We start from the raw sequence: 17,590 nt of genomic DNA, 5'->3' as shown, positions 1-17,590 counted from the left end.
TTGATTGTGATGCATTTTTGTAATGCAAATGATTCTTTTTATAAAGCACAGATAAGTGTTTGTTTTAGTTGCACTACAAAAAAATCAGAATCTATTATTTGTGAATAAAAAAATCATAAATTAAGATAAATTAACTAATGCATTGTAAAAAAATCAGGATTGTGATTCTCTATCAATGTAATAACATTTTGTTAAAAAAAAAAAAGTAGTTGATATTAAATAGACCATTAACATAGATAATAGAGTTATGTAACTATTAGAATAATAATAAGTGCTAACTTGGGAAATTAAATGTGCTAGGGTAATTGTACTTGGCTTTGAGAACCATGATAAAATAATTTTCTTTGGTTCTAAAAGATAAGTGAACTTCTTTAGCATTATATGTTGTGTGTTGTCATTCAAGTCAAAAATTGGTAGTCTTGGTGTCAAATTATTGAGGTTGAGGAGGTGTGATTGTGAAAATGAGAAGTATTGGTTGATGAAAAATATTTGTTGTTCAAATTATGAAGTTGAGAAGTAATGATTGGTATAGAAGATCTAAAGAATAATATGCAGAAAAGTGTATTCAATGATAGATTTGTTTGGATGAGTGCTTGAAGGACTGTAAGTATTTGAAATTGTGTGTTAAGATGATGTTTTAAAATTATGATGATGACTCTAAGACAATATAAGGTATATTCAAAAGATAGAAGTTTGTTAAGATGTAATATGTGAGAAAGAGTATATGATGAACTTATCAGAGAATGCTCTACATTCTTTTCCATAAGTTGGCTACATGTAGTTCTAGTTATAATGAAGTTGCATTGTGAATATTGCATTATCATGCTTGCACATTCCCAATTGTCCTTTTGAAAAAATTATTATGATTTGTTTGTTGACAATAAGGTTGGTTGTCTAGGATGGATTGAATTTTCTCATAGATTTCTCCTCATTGCTCTGCATTAGCATTTCAAGTTGTGCAATTTGGTGAACATGGTTTGATGCAGTGTTTCAATTTAGATTTTTTTACCGAATTCTCCAATGGTGAAGATTAATTGCCACAAAGGTGACACTATTGTCTATGTAGGAGTTTGGTTAGTTATTTGCAGTGATAGAGTCTGAAGATTATTGGGCCAAATATATGATCTAACAAGAGTTAAGAGGTAAAACCTTGCCATGTAGTGGTGTGTTATGTTCTGCATGGTCTTACATTCTTTGAATAATGTTTTGGAGTTGACCTATAATATTTCTTAGTTCATTTGCAACATGCTTCATTTGGGATTGTCTTTGGAGGATAATATGATGCTTGTACTTTGATCATAACATTTGCGGAATACTTGTTGAGATGCATATGGGTCCCCTTTATCTCTTGGGGTGGACGACATAAAAAAAAAATCATAATGGATGGTTGTGGACTTATATTGCTTATATTTCTCAAGGTCAACTTTGATAGTATATTTTACATGGACAACCACTATATATGTTTGAGAATATGAAATATTCAAGAGAGCATACAAGGTAGTTACAAAGTATGTGCCCATTGAATGTGAAGACAAAATAATGCAAACGAGGAAGAAGGGAAGCGTAAATTGTTGAATAAAAAACTAAAAGGTTACAAAAACTAATAAGGAGATGCATCTTTATATTTTCTCTATGTTTGCCATAAGATATTGTAATTTACAAAGTGGCATTTTGAAGATCTATATTTGTTGTGAATGTTCTCTTGGAATAGTGTTTTTCTTGGCAATGTACCTAAAACATCAGGGACATGAAGTTCCTTGGGTTTCTACCTAAAAGTTTATAATCAATATTTCATATAATTAACAAGAGCTCTTGGTGAGTTGGAGTCCCTGCCTTTTGACTTAGAATGGGAAAATATTATATTTTTTGGAAAAATATTTGGCTATTAGACTCCTAATTGTAAGTGAATGCAACTGCTCCATCAAGGTGCAAATGCAAAGACATATCATAAGTTTTCTAGTTCATTTATTGTTGATAATATCATTATGTATTTTCTAATTGATGTAATGAATAATTCCTACCAAACTCAAAGGGAGATTTATGTAGTAGGTGAAAATGCATTTTATATCGTGATTTTTAGTTTCAAATTTTATCTTTGAAAACTTTGTTATAATTTCACAATAATCAAAGTCTATTCACTTCAATCTACTTGTAAGTAAAATTAAATTTTTATTCTTTTAATTTTATTAAATAATTTTAATTCATATATCACTTTGTTAAAACTCTCAAGGTTAATGTCACTACTAAAAATCTAAAAGCATTTAAATAACTAAATAATGTTTTAATATAATTTTAAAAAATATATTAAAAATCAAAATTTATTAGAGACAAAAGCTCATACTTTAATAGTTTAGAGTCTTATATTAAAGATAAAGCTTATGACCATTAAATTATTTTAGAAAAATGAAAAATTATTTTAGCTTCCACCTGATCATATTTACTACTAGAAAATAATCTAAGTTCCTTTTTTCAAGTAAAATTGATATTTGGAAAGAGAAAAAAATTCTAAGCGATTATAAAATATATTTGCTCTTTGTCAAATTCAATTTCATTCACCTTACAATTGATTTTGAAAATGAACCTTTTGGCCAAAAGATGACATTGTTGTCAATACTAATGTGACAATAAACTTCCACCTGAGAGTTGATGTCGATGTTATCAAACAATGTAGTTAATATGAAGTTGGCGTTGTGTGACTCTGTATTTAATACATTGTTATCTTTTACTTTTTCCTTTTTTATTTTTGTATTTAAAAATAAAAAATAACCCCAGGAAAAATGAATCCAACCAATAGAAAAAAAGATTGGACAATATAGTATTATTTTTGAGATCTTCTTCGTTTGCTAAGAGAAAAATAAAAACCCTTGGTTTTTTTCCATTATGAGTTTTGTTGGTAGGTCTAAGATTGGTCCCGTTTCTATCATCCCATTCTTCTCACCAAAAAAGCTCTTTTAAACAATCTCATTATTGATATCTTGAGTCACTTTTATCATTTTTTCTTTTTATTTTAAAAAAAAAAATCAATATTTATGGGTCTTTTTTTGGTGCTAGCGCATTTTAATTTAAGAAAAAGACGTTGATCATTTGTTGCTTAGATTGCAACAGAAGAATAATTTTGAGTTTGTTTGAAAGATAGGCCATAATATTTTATATGACTGCTCTATTTGTTGTTTCTAATGGTAACATATAACCTTTACGATTCTACACAAGAAAAAAACTTACATAAATTTTTATAGTATTCCTTACATTGTTTATCTCTTATCATAGTATAAGGCAGTTTTTTTGCTACAAGGAGGAACCTAAGCTAGAGTAAGAACCATAAAAAAAAAAACCTTTTAAAACAATAATGAGAATACCAACTAAAATACCTATCAACCAAAGAGGGATCCTTCTGCCTATTTTTATTATTTCCTTTCACATTTAAAAAAAAGTATTCATGATGCATAAATAATAATACATAGAAATATTAGATCTCACCAAATTCAACTGGGTAAGAAGAAATATTATTACTGTTCCTAATTGGAAAAGTAATTAAAGAATAGAAGAACAAGTACAAAAAAAAGTAACAACCCCAATAGAGGCTAGTATGATTCAATTCAACATTTTGTTCATTTGGGTTTGATTGTGTCATAAATAGTTATCTTATTTAGTTCATAATAAAATTTATCGCTGTATAAATTGCACTGCTGATATTGATCCCAAGAAAAAAATTGTAGGTACAGCTAGCCCGTGAACGACCAACCATCTAACTATAAAAATTGGATAGCTTCTATCTATAGTCATTAATACCTCCTAAAAAGATTGAGATCTAGTAAATTCATCAAGTTTCTCTAATGAATTGAAATGGCCAGTTACTAATGGAACCTCTTGTTGGCTTTTTGTGAAATACTCATTTGGCTGAGGACTCCTGAATACATCATAAGCTAAACCCGTATTAACAAATAACCAACCCACAATGAATAAAGAAGGTATAGTAATGCTATGGATAACCCAATATCGAATAAAAGTAATAATGTCATCAAAAGTGCATTCTCCTGTATTCCCAAACATGCTAAGCTCCCTATATTATTCTAAAATCAATGGTAAATTGATCCCATGAAAGAAAGAGATCAAGAAATGGAAAACTACTGATATTTTCTACAATCCTTGCTTGATTGTTTATATGATACCAAGGGTATATTTGAAGTATACTAAGTATAGCTAGCTTGCTTCTAACATAGAAATATAATTTTACTTAATATAGAAAAGGAGTAGGATCATTAATGAAATTACTACACAATTGGTATTTATTTTATTATAGGTGGGGGATTTCATTTTTACTTTTTTTTTTTATAATAGAATATATTTTTATTGTATATTCCCTCTATGTTTGTTGATAACATCATTATGAGATATTTAATGCTAACTTTATATCTATTTATTTAAACTCTTTTTGACTTGTCAGTCCTCCAGGGCCCAAAGAGCTCACATTTTGACTATGAACTATTTTTGCCAATGGATTAGTTTGATCCAAAAATTGTGATAAGGGATGTAACCCAAAAAAATGATGAAAATTATCCATTAATGAAATGAAAGTTTCCAATTTAATAAGAGTTATTCTCTTTTTAGCATTGATTGATACAGGTAACAGAGTTTTTTCAATTGCTTCTCTGAAATCATATAGAGTTAATCGTAATTGCTCTTGTAATAAATCTACTACAGAATGAATATATTGATTTTGTAAGTGATCTATATCATCAGGTGTACCTACTCCAAATTGCACTTTGATAAAGTAATCCACAACAACTAATATATAGTGCGGTAATAATAAAATTTCGTTCTCGGGTATATCAAGACTTAGATTTTTACTCAGATTTTGTCGACCAATCTTTCAAAATAAGCATTTCATTTGAAAAAATGTTATTACTTTATCATATATAGACTCAAAATCCAATTCTTCTTCTTCTTCTTTTGCTTCTTCTTTTTCATTTTCATCACTTATGTAAAGTTTTTTTATAAAGTTTCAAAATAGCTTTCCACTTCCCGCCATACTAATCATACTTGTATGTATAATACTCCTTTGAATATTGGAAAAATGCTTTAACATTCTTATAGTTAAAAATATCTTTAGAATTTAGACCCATAGCCAATAAAAAAAGTGAAACAGATATATATTTTTTGTTTATACGAATCCTTATCTTTTTTTTTTATTAAGCTCTAATCTTGATCTTCCTCCCCAATTTGAAATTATTGTGCTAATCTAGATAATGTTTCTCGACGGTCTTCGTTCCCAAGTGTAATAAATATCGAGACTTCTTACTATTTGATTGATCGCGACTCTGTAATTTTCAGTTATTACAAAAGTTCCTTTAGAATTCATCAAAGGAATGTCTCCCATATATAAAATATGGTTCTATATTTCACAAGCTTTCTTAGTTTTCTTAATCAATCTTGTTGGTATATATAATTGATAGTTATATGTAAGAGACATATATACAACATCTCTCTCTTTAATGAAAGGTTATCTTAGTTTATATTCAGAACCAAAAAGAATAATTTCTATCTTTTTATTTGAGCTTTCAATTTCTGAAAAGTTATTGATTTTTTCTATTGAGCCTTGATTGATAAAACGAAAAAATCCTTCAAGTTGTATTTTACAAAATTGGGGAATTGGAAATATTCCTTTATTTTCTTCTAATCACATTGAATGTTTGCTATCCTATATTTCTATAGTAAAATTTTATATTTTGATGTTGTATTCCCCATTAATCTAGACGAATAAATTCGACAAGAATTTGACATGTTTTTTCACTATATCAAAAAAAGAAACAAAGAAGCTATTTTGTTTTATTATTAAAATATGATATATGATGTAAATATTTCTATAGTTGTAAATTCTCTATTTATTGACAGAAAAAAGTGGATTTAGTATACTAATTGGGTACTCTAAATTCCTATTCTATACTAGAGGCAGTAACTTAAATTCCTAACCGATATTAATAGGTTATAGGTTCCATTTCAATAAGACAACTAAAAACCAATCCCTCTTTTTTCCTATTGGAAAAGACTAAATCCCCTATTAGACCTAGGGACTATAAATTGGTTATACGACATATCCGAGTGATAAACAAGAATACGTGAAATGCCTTACATATCATCTTTGATAAATAAAGCAAAATCTCTTTTTCCCTTAGGATAAACTAGATATGGGGATGGCGACATAGCCAAGTGGTAAGGCAGGGATTGCAAATCCTCGATCCCTAGTTCAAATCTGGGTGTCACCTTGGTAGTCTAAACAAATAGAAAAGTCTCTATTTGTATCCATGTCTTTTGGAGACACCTTGTGTAGCTTCAGGTGCTATTGCTAATATATCAAATAAAATTCAATTTTATCGTTAATGTGGTGCTATTGCTAATATATCAAATAAAATTCAATTTTATCGTTAATGTTTGATCTAATAGGTAGTTTCTAGTAATTAGTTACAAGAATTTTTTTTGAGAAGCCTATCGACTCCTCCTTTCAGAATAGGAAGGTAAGAGATTCTCACTTTTCACCATTTTAAATTGTTCCATTATCATCAAGAATCAATAATGATATTTTTTTAAAACTTTTTTTCCAATTTTTATAAAGAAAGGGATTCGTATGGATATAGTCGGTATTGCTTGGGCTGCTCTAATGGTAGTTTTGAACTTTTCTCTTTCACTCGCAGTATGGGGTAGAAGTGGAATTTAATAGATTTTTAATTATTTTTCATCTATCCCTAACAAGTTTTGCTTGGACCCACTGAGGATGTATTGGCAAGTGGAATATCTGGTAGTTTGGCTGAAATAATTATTTAATCAGAGAGTCCCCAAGGGTTAGAATGAGTTTGTTTGTTGCAGATGCTTGATTAGATATTTGGTTAAGTTGGCTAGTGAGCTGAAAAGAGTCAATGAAGTGTGTTCATGAGCATTGATTGAGGTGTAGTGTGGTCCCAAAAGTGAGGCCAAAGGTGGTTTGTTTGAGTAGCAGCAATGAAGAAGCAGAAGCCATAAAGTTAAAAATCATTCCCATTAACATTTTCCTCCCCCCACTGAATAAATCCACTCTTCGTCCTTTCATTTATGGTTTGCTTATGACATGCCTTTCCAAGGATTTTTGTAGGCAGAAAGTGGAAGTTGCGGTGCTAAAGAATTTGGCATAGGAGAGGTACAAAAAACCTAGTGGCGATGTATGTTAAATTAGTAGTGTATGCCTAGAATAGGCGTAGGAAGACGAATTTGATGGCATTCCACAACCTTTCTCACAAGATGTATATGTCACAACATTCTTCAAAGCTGACTCTGCAATGTTTAGAGTGAAGTAGCCATGAACAGTTTCTCTTCCAATAGAGGAAGGAGGAGGACGCGAAAGAAGACGTCTATGGGTAGAATCTAAGTAGCCTCGTGCAAAGCAGTAAAGGATTGGGTGGAGGAGAAGGAGAAGGGAAGAACAAAACTCCTACTTAGCTGAGCAACGCTATTTTGTGGAAACAAGAAATTAGCAGGGCAAACAAAGCGTTACAGAGACGAGTATAGAAAGCTATATAGCTACATAGTGTCAAAGCTCCACAATTTCTTGCACAGTTCGCTGGCATACACAAACACTTCTAATGAGCAAAATGTATTAACTTATAGCCTGTTGAAACTCCAATCAAAATGTTAATCGGTAACTCCTTCATGTCGGTGATCATGCTTATAAATGCTTTTGATGTCCTCCACATAACTCTCTTTGCGGCACATTTAATGCCTCCTCTCTACTGCACATTTAATTCCTCATCATTATGGCCGCCTAGCTGCTGCTATTTTTTTCCAAATTTAATTTTTCTAAAAATGCTTATAACCCCGAAAAATATAACCCCGAAAAATTCGGTTTGGGCCAATCAAATAATTGAAAATAGTATCCAATAATTAATTATTAAATCTAACCTTTGAAATACAAAAATATGTTCCTTGCTTAGCAACAAAAATAAATAGGCAGGGGTCCATTGAAAACATTAATCCCTGCCTCATATATAAAACAAGGACTAACAATATCCTCATAGTGACTTTTCTCACATTGGGTTTTCTACACAAATCTAGTATTCATATGTGTTTTTTTTATTACTACACATTCTTTGATAATTAGTCAGTTCAATAATCAATACTTTTGAACTTTGAAAAAATTGTTAAATAGTTGTTTATGTTGATTCACCATCTTCCTCTCAACATCCAAAGGCATTCAACATGCTTGATGTGTCAATTATATGGGACCTCACACAAACCTAGGACCCTTACTATTAGCATTTATGTTATCATTGATGTCAACCATTGTGGGGTTAATGTCAGCTTGATGAAGATTGAAATAGGTAAGTGATAACTAGAGACGAGGTTGCAAAGCTATGAGACTAATAATCATTGATTGATGTAGATCTTTGATGGAAAATATTAGTTTTGATGTTGATTGATGAAAAAAATCAAGACCTTTGATGGAGAAGATTGGTGTTGAAATTGATTGATGAAGAAGATTTGAAGATCTTTATAATCCATAGAAGAGTATCTATTGATTTCTTTTTGGGGATGAGTGTTTGAAGGACAATATGATATTATGAGAATCTTTTCAAGATAATATAAGGTGTATCTAGAAGAAGGAATTTTTTTAAAGATCGATTATGTAGGAAGATATAATTAAAGAACTTATAGAAAATAATCTACATTCTTCTATAAAAGATGGGGATTGTATGTGGATATGGTAAAATGGATTTACATTGTGAATATTGCACTACAATACTTATATGTTTTGAAATATTCATTTAAAGAACTTTTAATGAGTTTCTTGTTGACACTATAGATGGTTGTAAGAGATAGATTAAATAGTCTCATTGGATTCTTTGCATTTGCAATTCAGTTTGTCTAGTTTGGTGAACATCCATGTCAAATGGTTTGTTTAGTATTTTGATTTAGATATATTTTGATAATATTCTCTACAAGTGAAGATTTTTTGTCACAAGTGCAATATTGTTGTCTAAGTTGGAAATTGGACAACCCATCTATGTTTGGTGATCAATTTTTTATATTATTGGAATGGATATAATATAAGGAATGGATTAATAGGTAAAATATGATCGTGTCGTGGCATGTTGTCCTACACATAGCATCATTTTCTTTGGAGAATGTTTTTAAGCTAATTGATAATACATTTTGATATTTTTCTACAAATTATTGTTGGGACCATCTTTAGAGAATGATATGACACAATGTTCTTTGATCACAATACTTGGGGAAGACTTATTTAGACATGTTTGTATCCTCTCCATCTTCTAGGGTGGACATTTTTTATATTTCTTAATGATGGTTGACTATATGTTGATTACCATTTTTTCTCAAGGCCAACCTTAATGATGTTTCTAATTAAAAATTATTATATATGCATGAGCAAATATATGGAGAAAGTATGAAAGTTTGTGAGGTTATTTTTAAGTATGTGTGGATCAAATGGGAAGATATTTAATACTCAAAATGAAGTACATAAGTGCAAATTTCTATATCCAACAAAAGGATTGAAGAAGTTGATTAGAATATTCCATATTTTTCATATTTTCTTTATGTCTACTTGAAGATAATATGCTCTCTTTGAAGCATTTTGAAGATCTATAATTTTTGGAAAGGTTGTCTTTAGAATTGCGAGTCTCTTGGTTGTGAGCCTAGAATAACAATGAAAATGAGTTCCTTTGATTTTGGTTACAAATAATTGTTTGATATAATGAGGAATATCCTCACTATGATTTTTCCCATACAATTTTTTCCACATAAATTTGGTGCTCATGAGTATGCGTTCTTGCTATTACGCATTTTTTGTGATAAGTAATTGGGTCGATGATTTAAAATGATAAATTGTGATGAAATAATTAAAAATCATTAATGTTGATTCACCTCCTCCTACCAACATCCGATAGTATTCAAAAATTGGTAGCAAAGCAAAGTTCGTCTAGAAAAAGATCAATTACTTGAGGTAGATCCAAGATGGAAAGTGAACATGTTACCAAGGGACCCAAGTTTGATAGAACAAATTATATGTTTTGGAAGGAGAGAATGCAATCATAGTTGGAGTTCATTCCCTATAGTATTCTAGGTTCTATTCTAAATATATGTTAATATACTTAAGGTCCAACATTATTGTTGGGGGGGGAGGGGGCAAGGGTTGAGGGGTGAAATAGTAATCCATTAGATTCAAAACTTTAACGAACTTAACCACAATGATCAACCAAAATATATAAAACCACTTAAAGATTCACCACATGCATCCAAAGTTAACTTGTGAAACAATAAGTAAAACAACTCATAAAAACATCCATACAAGTAACACATAGATGTCCATATTTTCACATAGAAACCTTTAGTTTGAGAGAAAAACCACGATGGGAGTTAGTACCCACAAATAGTCACTGTTATCTCTAAAAGTTGCACCCTAATTGAATCATAAAACTCAGTCACTCTGACAAACATGGAAATACTTTGGGGTCTATGAGTTACCCAAAAAATGGAGTAAATCTTTGGATTCTAGGTTGGTTCTTATTTGATGTACTTCACCTAAGATTGATGTAGGAATGTAAAATTACTTGGTTGGAAAAGGGTAAGAAAGACTTCTTGCTTGAAATGTAAATACTGAAAGGTAAACTTAACTGAAACTTAAGGTGATGCACCAAAACATTAAGATGAGAAGATTATTGACTTGACACAATGAGGCTTTACTAAATAGTTCAATATGGGAGCAATACTGATCTCAAAAAACTCGTATAATATCAATTTATAAGGAGGAAAGACTTTGGACAAACTGTTAATAGGAATAATGACATCCATAATTAGCAACTCGAAAAGAAGTGCAATTTCACAACTTGTAACCTCTATCGATATTCCAAAATTCACTTGCAGATGCTAGAATTGAGACAAACTCAAGAATTCAAAACACATCAATTTTTTTACATCAAATCAGTGACTTACACAACAAAGTGAACACAAAATGGGCTCCCAAATTGTTCTTTATTCAAGCTCCAGAGGTAGCACAATAACACTCATCATACTAGTTACAAAGTAATCTACAAAAATATCATGAAGGACCCTAACATATCACTTCAGAACTGCTTCTGTATGAAAACTAAAACCTCCTACAAATGAGCCCCAAGCTCATACTTATGCATGTTTACACTCAATTGCATTTTTAGAGCAATAACTCCTTAGTCAAATTCAACCTTCAAGGCCAACTTGAGCCCCTAAAAAGTCTTCAAAAAGTGTACAAGTGGCCTCAAAAGGCATGGCCTGATAATATCATCATAAAGGCCCTTGATAAATGCAATCATATCTCTAAAAAATAACTCAAAAATATTTAAATGTGATAACTCTGTCTGACTTTTCATTTCATCACTATGTCAATCTTTGCCAAAAATATCTATTAACTTTAAAATATAAAAATTATATACTTATTTTCAATATATTCTAATATTTTTTGAGAAATTATAACTTATTGACAATAAACATTAAATATATTGATGTTATTGAAATGATTTTAAAATCAATTACTAACATTAATATACTCTCTATATTTATTATTAGTAAATTTATTAATAATAAATATAGACTATATTGATATTGATAAATGATTTCATCAAAAGTATTAAAATATATTATAAATAATAAATATTTTTATATTTAAATAATAAATAAACATTGTAATTTTTAAAACGAACTATTAATAAAATGATTAATAAAACATCACTTTTATTAATATTGATTTACATTCAATAAAGTGGGCAAAAACACCACTTTTACACTTGCATAGTGGACTAACAAACAAAATAAAACAAAAGGCAAAAAGCCTTCCTCCACTCATGTGAACATGAGGAGATATTAGCGGTTTTAAAGTAAAACCTTTCAATTTTCATTTTCACTTCATTTGTTTTTGTTGCCGCCATGGAGAGAGAGAGGAGGGTTTGAGCTAGACGAATGGATGTCTCTCTGTGTATTTCTGATCTTTTCCTGGGCATTTGCTACTGGAAGTGATTGATTTGCAGCCTGATTCACTCATTTCTCTATCATTTACTTGCTAGGCTGCCATGAATGGAAGAAAAGGAAGGTTTTGGCAACAAAATTTGGAGCATGCTAGGTATTTTTCTGGGCTCGAAGAACAAATTTTGGGTGTTTTTCGCTTTCATTTGGCTTAAATCGTAGGTCAATCTCTACTATGTGCCTGAAATTTACATTATTTGTTGGTCACCATTGAAGGAAGCTTTTAGCTGAGAGCTTTGACCTTAAAAGAAAAAAGCCATTTTTTCCAACATTTTCCGGGTTTCAACAGTCGATACATCTCTACGTTTGGCTGAAGATCATGGCATTGTTTTGCCCCTTGTCATTTGCAACTTATGGTATGAAATATTTCCCTTTTTGGTCTTTTCATTCTCTCAAAATCTGATAAATTTCTTGCATGTAAATAAGGGAAAAAAACTGATTTCCTTTTCTAGCAAAGTTTGAAAATTACTTGCATAAATTATTTCTCAAAATATGTACTTCTTGTTGGCTTTTTCCTGTTATCTCATGGAGTTTGAAAAGTGGAAATGTTCTTTTGGTTTTATCCCCTGTAGATTTGCCACAATTTGATGTGTTTTTCTCTTATAGTTTCAACATAGTTGCAGGTCGTGATTTACATTTCTAGGCTATTTTTGGACATTGTTTGGCACTTAAAAACACTAAAAACCTTCTAAAAAATGCTTCCAAGTCATAGAGAACCTTGTTGGGAGCATTTTTGATGTATAAATGTCCGTATTTTACCTGGACATGACCCATAAAACAGCTCCAAATCATTTGCACGTGAATGCTATTTTGTGCTTGTTGTAGCAGTATTTCAAATGTTTTGCGCATCTTTTCTCCAGGCTCTATTATTGTTATTCTTCCATAGCTGATTTTTTTTTTAATCTGTAGTTGAGGAAGTACTTAGGAATGAAAATATTCCATGTTACTTTTACCCTCTGTGACATCTTCCATCACTCGATGTTGTTCTTTGTTTGACATCTGATGAATTGAAAATACTTTAACTGATTGTTCGCATAGTATGTCACTTATATTAGAATGTCACAACATCATGATGATATTGCAAATTTGCAAATGATCAACTTGACACTTGCTTTAAAACTTATCCTTTGATTCCTCACAATATATATCATGCCCTTTCGTAATATGAAGATGCTTACTTGCTGATTGATGTTCTATACTTGATCATTTACAAATGCATTTTTTATCCTTTTTAACCAGTTGAGATATTTGTTTTGTTCTATGCGAATGTGAAAAATGGCATTGAGATAAGATAAGTATGTACATGAGGATGTACCATCATTGCTTAGATCTTTTTATCTAAATCATTTTCTCTCTTTTGCAGAAAACAACTGAAGCTTTGGATGCGAGGCATGGAGCTGTTGACAAGGAGCAATCAAGAGGATGCTTAACCAGCCATTCATCATAGGCAATGACTGGTTACCCATGACCCTTACATATCTATTCTTTCTTTCTTCCGTTTTCATTACATTTGTGTAGAATCGATAGGAACTCAACATTAGAGTAGTAGAGGTTACTCTCACAGCCTTGCGTGAGAATTACACATGCATTCAACATTTTCATTTCATTTCAGTTTTGTAATCATTAGTTACATATATCATGATGAATAATATAAATGAGGTTTTGACTCTTCTTGTTTTGAAATGAAAAATTCATTTGGCAATTGATATAAACTAAATGCAATAGATGTGCTCTTTGTTTTTACTTGCACATTATCTAGAACTAGATTTTGACATGTGGGAAAAATAAGTAATAGGTTCTACCTGAATTTTAACCAAGAGTGAAAATTTAGGTAATAGTTACTTCTTCTAAAATGCACCGTATTAAATTCCTAGCCCTTTTAGGATCTTACAATAATGTCTTACAAGGAGAAGAACATGTTAGGAGTCCCCTGTTCAAGAAATTTGTCTATATCCTTATTAGAAGCTATACCCTATCAAGAGTAACCTTATAGGTAGAATTCTAACTCAAGCGAATGAGCCACCTAGTTATGGGATTAATCTTCATACTAGGATCCTACTCACCTTGTTAAGAGTGATGACGTTAAGGGATTTAGACTTGGGGACCCTGTTAGGATTTAACAAGGAAAGTGATATGGGTATAAAACTTATCAATTGCTTGTACATATCCAATTCAACTCAACGTATGATTCTATTTGTAGGAATTCTGCACACACCATTCAAGATCTACATACTTTACAGTTGCAATATTTTGTCATATAAATACACACTTTAATCTCTCAGAATGTGAGGCCTCACCCCGACCCATCATAACATAGAAACTGTATTTCTATTTTGTTGCTTACGACTGGATATTTCGACATATATTTTAATACTTGATGGACAATAAATTTTGCTACTTATCTGATGATATTTATTTTGTGATTTTTCATTATGATATGTATTAGGACTTAACTGTCGTAGTCTATGAATTAATGGATATTTACTCAATATTTTATTATTATTATAAAAAATCGAATTATGATGTGATTCAAATGCTTGATTTGATCTTGTTAGGGAAGTTAGTAATATTCAGGTTTTTGAGGTTTAATGATTAAATGCTTATATTTAAATGATAGAGAATAGGAAGTTAATTATGGAATGTGTTTTATGTGAATGGCAGAATAACAAAATTATAATGTACCTTTACTTTCATATGCATTTTATATGTGACTTTTCATTGGACCATTGATGCTCGAGTTTAATGGGCAGGAAAGGAACCATGGAAATATAACGGGAAAACAAGCTATAAACACATGTTAATATGACATTGCCAAGATGAATCTTTGGAAGATTCGTAAAGCTCGTTGTGATATGTTTATTTTGTAAACGTGAGATGTATGTGTGTAGTATGTATTTCATGAGTAAATTCAGAACATATCATGTGTGATGTATAGTGAAATTTTGTGTGTGTCATTTGACACTTGTACTCGTTATATGGAAATGACATGTTCTTTGAAAATGGATCATATAGCCACCTTATCTCAAGTTAAATTTCTTAATTAAAGAATTAGATTTAATTGCTTTGATTTAGTGAAGGAAACAAGGATTACCCCATAAGAAATTTGGAATTGGACTTACCGAGCATTGTGAGGGCCAAAAGTAGCTCTAAGGTGAATTTGTGATGAAAATAAACCCTACCTATGATAATACTTTAAGTTAGGGGGCTAATAGTGACCATTAGGGTGTCTAGAAGACTTAGGAGACCCCAAAAAGAATGCATTTTATATTGAATCCGAAAATGGGAGTTATACATAGGATGATGGCCAAACTAGAAACCCACTTGCCCACTCTCTAACTTTAGGGACCTTTAGGATTTGGAGGAAGAGGATAAGGAGCTCTACTACGCCCTTCATTTGTCATTGCTTGGAGTGAGGTTGGTATCCATGATCCATGGTGTCTCTTCATTTCATTATAGATTTAATATGGTGTTTTTTCATTGCATTGTATATTTGTTATGGTGTGGATGTGGTTTGTGACAAATCTTCTTGTATGTATGTTGAATGTGTAAAATTTTATGTGATTCTTTCTTGAATCTTGTTTTGTTCATGTTGTTTGTTGTGTAAATTGGGTGTGAAGCATCACTCACCCTTGGGAAGGAAGAGATGCTTGGGTGAAGTGGTTAGTTGGGCTCTCCCATGCGTGGAGATGATTTTGATGTGTTTCAATGGAGTATGAACTTATGATTTCTTGCATTCTTGGGAGGTATAAGGAGGTGCACGAAGGGGGAAGATAATGATAAGCCTTGAAAGGGCATGTTGCTTATAGGAATATTTGATTTTATGAGATTCATGGATGTGAAATTCTCCTCATGGAGAGAGCCCACCTTCACCCTATATCTTGATTCTATGGAAGAATCTATGTGCAAGCCTTGGGATGAGTTGTATTGTGTTATGTTGAAATTGTGTTGTTATAGTTTGCATGGCATGTGAATGTGAAGTTGTGCAACTGTTTGTGCTTTGTTTCCCCAAGCTTGGTGGATGGCCTCCTTGAGGCCTAGGTTGGAAGGTGAGCCTCCATGGTTCTACATATTGTTTTTTATTTGTAGGTTTTTGCTTGAGGTCTCAGACATTTGAAATTTTTGAAGTCTCTTTTGTTTAGGAAGAAAGAGCACTATTATTTGCGTGGAGAATGGAGAAACAAGCTCCATCTTGTTAAGTGAATTATTATGTATTTGTAAGAATGTTTTTATTATTCTCATTTTTTGTTATTAGAAAGATTGTGAATCATCTATGTATTGTAGAAAGTCTCTCCATTTGTATATCTTGATATGGTGAACTCACCACCTTGTGTGTATGCTTGATAAATGGTTGAATGTAAGCTTGAGAAGATCTTGAAGGAAAAATTCATTATATTGATGTTGTTGGTTTGTAATTTTGGATATGAATGCATTGAAAAAAGGTTTGGGTGTTATGGTAGACATTAGAAAATTAATTAGAAGATTATCATTTTGATATTCTTATTTTCGCAAGACTCATATGAATAATTTAGATGCATTGGTGTTCAATCTTGATTCATACATAGTTTTAGAATATGCAATTGATAGCTAATGGATTCGTAAATAGTTTTAATCATGAAATGAAAATCATTTTAGAATTTGAATACTTGATGTTCATGGGTTACCAACAAAAAAAGATTTCATTTATGTTCATATTGGAATATCTTACGATTTAGATTTTGTTAGAATTATGTTAGTTTTTTATTAAGAAAAACAGCAAGAGGGTGTTGGCTCGTGGTACAAACAACTCACACTAGATACTGCTAAACAAAATTAACAACACCTAATACCAAATCCAGGATCACCAAGGATCTACAATATAGACTTACCTCTGTCAAAGAGAAAGGTCTGAGAATGACACACCTTGGGACAAGCCCCCATACAAGCTGTGAAAAATAACAAAAAACAAGAACCAAGGACTTGGATGAACCCTTTAAAACTTCTAGTGTACATCCAATCACAAGAAGACAAGAATCAGGAAGAATAAGGTCCTTTCATCACCATAAAAATTGAACAACTAAACAAGACATCATTTTGCCCATCCTTTCTTCTCTGTTAGAACCAAAGATCCATAACCATCTTGGCCCCTTTCTCAGGTTAGCACTTTCAAAGATCTTCCACCTCACAGTAGTCTCCTTTCCCACCTCAATAGTGAAAGGGTCCCCCATAACAAAAACAGGGGGAGAGAAGATCAAAACATCAAGGTTAGGAAAGTGGAGCCACCAAACCCCCAACCTATCACAAGTAGCAGCCCTGAAAATGTTCCCCTCAATAGGAGTCTCCAACAACTCACACTAGATCTCCACCTCAATAGGAGATAGCTTCACCTCCATAGAAGCCATGCAAGAAGGAGCGGCGACAAAAATCCACGTCCACCACCTTTGTAACAACATTTTACTCATAATGAGAGGACAATGGAGAGCCCTCACAATAAGGAACCAAACATCAAGGTTAGGAAGATGGAACCACCAACCCCCCAACCTATCAAAAGAAGCAGCCTTGAGAATGTTCCCCT

General features: G+C 31.5%; 1 long non-coding RNA gene across 2 annotated transcripts; it reads left to right on the top strand.

The window, feature by feature from the left end:
* Positions 1-11,898: 11,898 nt before the first annotated feature.
* Positions 11,899-13,709, top strand: LOC149564059 (uncharacterized). 2 transcript variants are annotated; one of them, XR_016363586.1, is made up of 3 exons: positions 11,899-12,136; positions 12,256-12,361; positions 13,403-13,709. It is a non-coding gene; the product is annotated as an uncharacterized LOC149564059 (long non-coding RNA). The 2 variants fall into 2 exon arrangements; XR_016363587.1 differs by having other exon boundaries at positions 11,904-12,136; positions 12,256-12,395.
* The last annotated feature ends 3,881 nt before the right edge of the window (positions 13,710-17,590 follow it).

The sequence above is a fragment of the Cupressus sempervirens genome, chromosome 4, assembly GCF_028749045.1.
Source record: "Cupressus sempervirens isolate cs-2001-9-10 chromosome 4, ASM2874904v1, whole genome shotgun sequence".
Taxonomy (NCBI): domain Eukaryota; kingdom Viridiplantae; phylum Streptophyta; class Pinopsida; order Cupressales; family Cupressaceae; genus Cupressus; species Cupressus sempervirens.
This window is presented reverse-complemented; position numbering and strand designations above follow the sequence as displayed.